Consider the following 7,301-nt stretch of genomic DNA (forward strand, 5'->3'; position numbering starts at 1 on the left):
ACATACACTTCTATATTTGCCTGGAACTGGCATAGCCTCACAAGAGAGGGCTATGTCAGGGTCCTGTCAGCAAAATCTTGTTGGCATATGCAATAGTGTCTGGGTTTGGTGGTTAATTATGGGAAGGACCCCCGGATGGGGCAGTCTCTGAATGGTCCATCCTTTCATCTTGGCTCTAAACGTTGTCTCTGTAACTTCTTCCATGGGTACTTTGTTTTCTATTCTAAGGAGGAATGAAGTATCCAAGTGTTGGCCTTCCTTATTCTTGATATTATCATCGATTTTTCAAATCGAATCCTGAATATTCTAGGTTTCTGGGCTAATATCCACTTATAAGTGAGTGCATATCAAAGGACTTCTTTTGGGATTGGGTTACCTAACTCAGGATGATAATCCTACAGATACATCCATTTGCCTAAGAATTTCATAAATTCATTGTTTTTAATAGCTGAGTAGTACTCCAGTGTGTAAATTGAGTACAACACTTTCTGTATCCATTCCTCTGTTGAGGGACATCTGGGTTCTTTCCAGCTTCTGGCTATTATGAATAAGGCTGCAATGAACATAGTGGAGCATGTGTCCTTAATAAATGTTGGAACATCTTCTGGGCATATGCCCAGGAGAGGTATTGCTGGGTCTTCAGGTAGTACTATGTTCAGTTTTCTGAGGAACCGCCAGAATGATTTTCAGAGTGGTTGTATGACCTTGCAACACCAGCAGCAATGGAGGAGGGTTCCTCTCTTTCCATATCCTCGCCAGCATCCGCTGAGCCCTGAACTTTTCATCTTAGCCATTCGGACTGGTGTGAGGTGGATTCTCAGGGTTGTCTTAATATGCATTTCCCTGGTGATTAAGGATGTTGAACATTTTTTCAAGTGCTTCTCAGCTCTTTGGTATTCCTTAGTTGAGAATTCTTTGTTTCACTCCATTTTTTAATGTGGTTACTTTAATATCTGGAGTCTAGCTTCTTGAGTTCTCTGTATATATTGGGTATTAGTCCCCTATCAGATTAAGGATTGGTAAAATTCCTTTCCCAATCTGTTGTTGGCCTTTTTTATCTTATTGACAGTATCTTTTGCATTACAGAAGCTTTGCAATTTTATGAAGTCCCATTTTTCAATTCCTGATATTACAGCACAAGGCATAGGTGTTCTGTTCAGGAATATTTCCCCTGTGGCCATATCATCGAGGCCTTTCCCCACTTTCTCCTCTATAAGTTTCAGTGTCTACAGTTTTATGTGGAGTTCTTTGGTCCACTTAGATTTGAGCTTTGTACAAGGAGATGAGAATGGATCAATTCACATTCTTCTACATGATAACTGCCTGTTGTGCCAGGACCATTTGTTGAAAATGCTGTCTTTTTTCCACTGGATGGGATTAGCTCCCTTGTCAAAGATCATGTGACTACAGCTGTGTGGATTCATTTCTGTGTTTCAATTCTATTCCATAGGTCTACCTGTCTGTCGCTGTTCCAGTACCAAGCAGTTTTTATCACAATTGCATTGTAGTATAGCTTTAGATCAGGCATGGTGATTCCACCAGAGGTTCTTTTATCATTGAGAAGAGTTTTTACTATCCTAGGTTTTCTGTTATTCCAGATTAATTTGCAAATTGCACTTTCTAAGTCCTTGAAGAATTGATTTGGAATTTTGATGTGTATTGCATTGAATCTGAAGATTGCTTTTGGTAAGATAACCAATTTTACTATATTGATCCTGCCAATCCATGAGCATGGGAGATCTTTCCATCTTCTGAGATATTCTTTCATTTCTTTCTTCAGAGACTTGAAGTTCTTATCATACAGATCTTTCACTTCCTTAGTGAGAGTCATGCCAAGGTATTTTATATCATTTGTGACTATTGTGAAGGGTGTTGTTTCCCTAATTTGTTTCTCAGCCTGATTATCTTTTTCTGTAGAGAAGGCCATTGACTTGTTTGAGTTAATTTTATATCCAGCTACTTCACTGAAGCTCTTTATCAGGTTTAGGAGTTCTCTGGTGGAATTTTTAGGGTCACTTTTATATACTATCATATCATCTGCAAAAAGTGATATTTTTACTTCTTCCTTTCCAATTTGTATCCCCTTGATCTCCTTTTCTTGTCAAATTGCTCTGGTTAGGACTTCAAGTACATTGTTGAATAGGTAGGGAGAAAGTGGGCAGCCTTGTCTAGTCCCTGATTCTAGTGGGATTGCTTCCACCTTCTCACCATTTACTTTGATGTTGGCTACTGGCTTGCTGTAGATTGCTTTTTATCATGTTTAGGAATGGGCCTTGAATTCCTGATCTTTCCAAGACTTTTATCATGAATGTGTGTTGGATTTTGTCTAATGCTTTTTCAGCATCTAATGAGATGATTACGTGATTTTTGTCTTTGAGCTTGTTATATAATGGATTACATTGATGGATTTCCGTGTATTAAACTATCCCTGCATCCCTGGAATGAAACCTACTTGGTCAGGTTGGATGATTGTTTTGATGTGTTTGGATTCAGTTAGCGGGAATTTTATTGAGTATTTCTGCATCGATATTTATAAGGGAAATTGCTTTGAAGTTCTCTATTTTTGTTGGGTCTTTGTGGTTTATGTATCAGATGTATTGTGGCTTTTTAGAATGAATTGGGTAGAGTACCTTCTGCTTCTATTTTGTGGAATAGTTTGTGAAGAACTGGGATTAGATCTTCTTTGAAGGTCTGATAGAACTCTGCACTAAACCCATCTGGTCCTGGGCGTTTTTTGGTTGGGAAACTATTAATGACTGCTTCTGTTTCTTTAGGGGATATAGGACTGTTAATATCATTAATCTGATCCTGCTTTAAATTTGGTACCTGGTATCTGTCTAAACATTTGTCCATTTCATCCAGGTTTTCCAGTTTTGTTGAGTATAACCTTTTGTAGAAGGATCTGATGGTGTTTTGGATTTCTTCAGGATCTGTTGTATGTCTTCCTTTTTATTTCTGATTTTGTTAATTAGGATGTTGTCGCTGTGCCCTCTAATGAGTCTAGCTAAGGGTTTATCTATCTTGTTGATTTTCTCAAAGAACCGGCTCCCGGTTTTGTTGATTCTTTGAATATCATTTTGGTTTCTATTTGATTCATTTCATCACTGAGTTTGACTATTTCCTGCTGTCTACTCCTCTTGGGTAAATTTGCTTCCATTTGTTATAGAGCTTTTAGGTGTGTTGTCAAGCTGCTAGTGTGTGCTCTCTCTAGTTTCTTTTTGGAGACACTCAGAGCTATGAGTTTTCCTCCTAGAAATGCTTTCATTATGTCTGATAAGTTTGAATATGTTGTGGCTTCATTTTCATTACACTCTAAAAAGTCTTTAATTTCTTTCTTTATTCCTTCCTTGACCAAGGTATCATTGAGGAGACTATTGTTCATTGTCCACATAAGTGTTGGCTTTCTATTATATTTATGTTGTTATTGAAGATCAGCCTTAATCCATGGTGATCTGATAAGATGCATGGGACAATTTCAATATTTTTTTTATCTGTGGACCAATTTTGTGACCAATTATATGGTCAATTTTGGAGAAAGTATCATGAGTTACTGAGAAGAAGGTATATCCTTTTGTTTTAGGATAACATGTTCTGTAGATATCTGTTAGATCCATTTGTTTCATAACTTCTGTTAGTTTCACTGTGTCCCTGTTTAGTTTCTGTTTCCAAGTTCTCTCCATTGATGAAAGTGGTGTATTGAAGTCTCCCACTATTATTGTTTGAGTTGCAATGTATGCTTTGAGCTTTCCTAAAGTTTATTTAATGAATGTGGCTGCCCTTGCATTTGGAGCATAAATATTCAGAATTGAGAGTTTCTCTTGGAAGATATTACGTTTGATGAATATGAAGTGCCCCTCCTTGTCTTTTTTGATAACTTTGGGTTAGATGTCAATTTTATTCGACATTCGAATGGCTACTCCAGCTTGTTTCTTCAGACCATTTGTTTGGAGGATTGTCTTCCAGCCTTTCATTCTGAGGTAGTGTCTGTTTTATCCCTGAGATGGGTTTCCTGAAAGCAGCAAAATGTTGGGTCCTGTTTGTGTAACCAGTCTGTTAGCCTATGTCTTTTTATTGGGGGAATTGAGTCCATTGATACTAAGATATATTACGGAAAAATAATTGTTGCTTACTATTATTTTTGTTGTTAGAGTTGGCATTCAGTTCTTGTGCCTGTCTTCTTTTTGGTTTGTTGAAGGATTACTTTCTTGCTTTTTCTAGGGTGTGGTTTCCATCCTTGTATTGTTTTTTGTTGTTGTTGTTGTTTGTTTGTTTTTTCTGTTATTATCCTTTAAAGGACTGGATTCGTGGAAATGTATTATGTGAATTTGGTTTTGTCATGGAATACTTTGGTTTCTCCATCTATGATAATTGAGAGTTTTGCTGAATATAGTAGCCTGGGCTGGCAGTTGTATTTTCTTAGGTTCTGTATAACATCTGTCCAGGATCTTCTGACTTTCATAGTCTCTGGTTAGAAGTCTGGTGTAATTCTAATAGGCTACTTTTATGTTACTTGACCTTTTTCCCTTAGTGTTTTAATATTCTGTCTTTCTTTAGCGCATTTGTTGTTCTGATTATTATGTGTCAGGAGGAATTTCTTTTCTGGTCCAGTCTATTTGTAGTTCTGTAGGCTTCTTGTATTTTCATGGGCATATCTCTCTCTCTCTCTCTCTCTCTCTCTCTCTCTCTCTCTCTCTCTCTCTCTCTCTCTCTCTCTCTCTCTCTCTCTCTCTCTCTCTTTTAATTTTTTTTATTTTTAGGTTTGGGAAGTTTTCTTCTATAATTTTGTTGAAGATATTTGCTGACCCTTTAAGTTTACAATTTCATTCTCTTCTACTCTGGTTATCCTGTGTTCTTCTCATTTTGTCCTGGACATCCTGGATGTTTTGAGTTAGGATCTTTTTGCATTTTGCTTTTTCTTTGACTGTTGTGTCCATGTTCTGTATGAAATCTTTTGCACCTGAGTTTCTCTCTTCCATCTCTTGTATTCTTTTGCTAATGCTCACTTCTGTGTTCCCCCCCCCCCTAGGATTTCTATCTCTTGACTTGTCTTCCTTTTTGTTGTTGTTGTTGTTGTTGTTTTGGTTTCTGTTTTATTTTTTATTGTTTTTACTTCCCTTTTTAGATCTTTGATGTTTTGTTCAATTCCTTCATCTGTTTTGTTTGTTTTCCTATATTTCTATAAGGGATTTTTGTGTTTCGTCTTTAAGGACTTCTACCTGTTTAGCAGTGTTTTCCTGTAATTCTTTAAGGTTTTTTTTTACATGTTTAGCAGTGTTCTCATGTATTTCTTTAACTGAGTTATTAATGCCCTTCTTAAAATCTTCTACCACCATCATGAGATATGATTTTAAATCCTACTCTTGCTTTTCAGGTGTGTTGGGGTATCCAGGACTTGCTGTTGTGGGTTTACTGGGTTCTGATAATGCCCAGTGTTCTTGGTTTCTTTTTGTAAGATTCTTATGTTTGCCTTTTGCCATTTGGTAATCTCTGGCATTAATGTTCTAGCTGTCTCTGGCTGGAGTTTGTGTCTCCTCTGATCCTGTTAGCCTCTGTCTACACTCCTGGGAGTCCAACTCTCAACTGAGTCCCAGTGGTCAGAGCACTTTCTGCAGGCAAGCTCTCCTCTTACTGGGCAGGTGTCCAGAATTCTGGAGCTCTGGCCCACCCCCTGAGTCCTGGGGTCAGAACCCTCTGTTTAGGGAGACTCTCCTTTGGTAAGGAAGGTGCCCAGTGTTCTGGGACCCAGCTCTGCCTCCTGGCTGAGGATGAAGGTCCAAAGGGACCCTGTCCAAGAAGCTCTGTTGCTTCTGTTGCCCACATGCTGTCCAGTGATCTTGAGGTCCTGGGTGTGCTAAGGGTCCTGCGGTGTGGAGAGTCTTCTAGGGCCTTAGAAGCCCTCGGCTGGGTTCATGAGGAAGATGGTGGAGCTGGCCCTGACCAGTTTGGATCCCAGCCTCTGGTCAGGCAGGGTTCAATTTTCGCTGTTCCTACTGGCACAAGACCCTCAGTGATTCTTTTGAGCTGATAATTGTGTTCCACTCACCCGTGATCCCAAGATGATCCTGAGGTCCTGTGGCATGAGGACTCTTCTGGGGCCCTTAGTGGTCTCCGCCAGGTTTAGGCAGAAGATAAAATTATTTTTTTTATTCTACAAACAATATTGTCTTAATAAATAGACCTCAAGATCAGCACTTTTGCCAAGGCAGAGGCACTGTATCCCTCCCTTCAGTACAACGACCTCAATGTAGAAATGCATACTATGGCCTTGAGGCCTCAAAAGACTTTTCATTGTAGGTTATAATCAACTTCTACCTCTGTCCAGAATCTGAACACTCAGCACTTTAGAATCAGTGTTGACACTCTCAATACTTCCCCAATGCTACAATAGAGTTCACTTTCCATCTTGCAGATCAGGTCTTATCTCTTATGAAGGGAAAACTGTATCTCAGTTTGGGTGCTCTGGTTGCTGAGTACCTGATGTATGGTTAGAAAGACTTCCATACTATTTTAACAGTACAAGAGCTGGTGTTCACTGCATATCATGTGACACAAGATATAGAAATCTAGCAAATTATTGATCTTAAGAATGGGCCAGGAACAGAGAGGTGGATGCTTCCTCCTACCTGCATGAAAATTGCCTCAGATGCTGGCAGCTAGGGACCTCTCCATATTGACATGGGGATAGTTGGCTAGTACAGAGTTCAGATATATTACCCATTGGTTCAAAAGCAATATAACAATGTTTGCTGCTTTGAAATACAGCAGATGTGGAGCTGAGTCTCTTTTCTGGATTTTTGACTCTACCTTCCTCACCCTCTCCTGGATCCAGATTTTCATAACTGACACTCAAGGGACTTTGAGAAGTGCAAAGTGAGTGTATACCTCTGCAATCTGGGCTACAACCCCCTTCACAGAACAATCAGTCATCTCAACGTTCTTAGGGGAGAGCTGGAAAGCAGGTGAATTAATGTTTCTACTAAACAACATAATATCTTTTAAGATAAGGACATAGACCTCTGTCCATGGCTTCTGGAAGCACAGGTTTGAGATAAGACTGTCTGTGAGACAGTGATCCATCAGATTCAGAAAAATTAGTTTGAAGATGAGCCCCTACCCTCTTTTTCCCTGTTTCAGGAGTGGTCAGCTGCCTCTGATGTTATACACTCTAGCAGCTTGAGACCAACTGAACCTGAATTGATAGCTTAAAGCCAGATACTAGCTCTTCCTTGCCACAGTTATGGGAGAAGACTTTCAGCAGCCAATCTTGTAGACAAAGAAATTAGGTCCAATGAAGGATATCA

Source organism: Mus caroli, unplaced genomic scaffold (assembly GCF_978045245.1).
Source record: "Mus caroli unplaced genomic scaffold, Mus_caroli_1 scaffold_34, whole genome shotgun sequence".
In the NCBI taxonomy this organism is placed as follows: domain Eukaryota; kingdom Metazoa; phylum Chordata; class Mammalia; order Rodentia; family Muridae; genus Mus; species Mus caroli.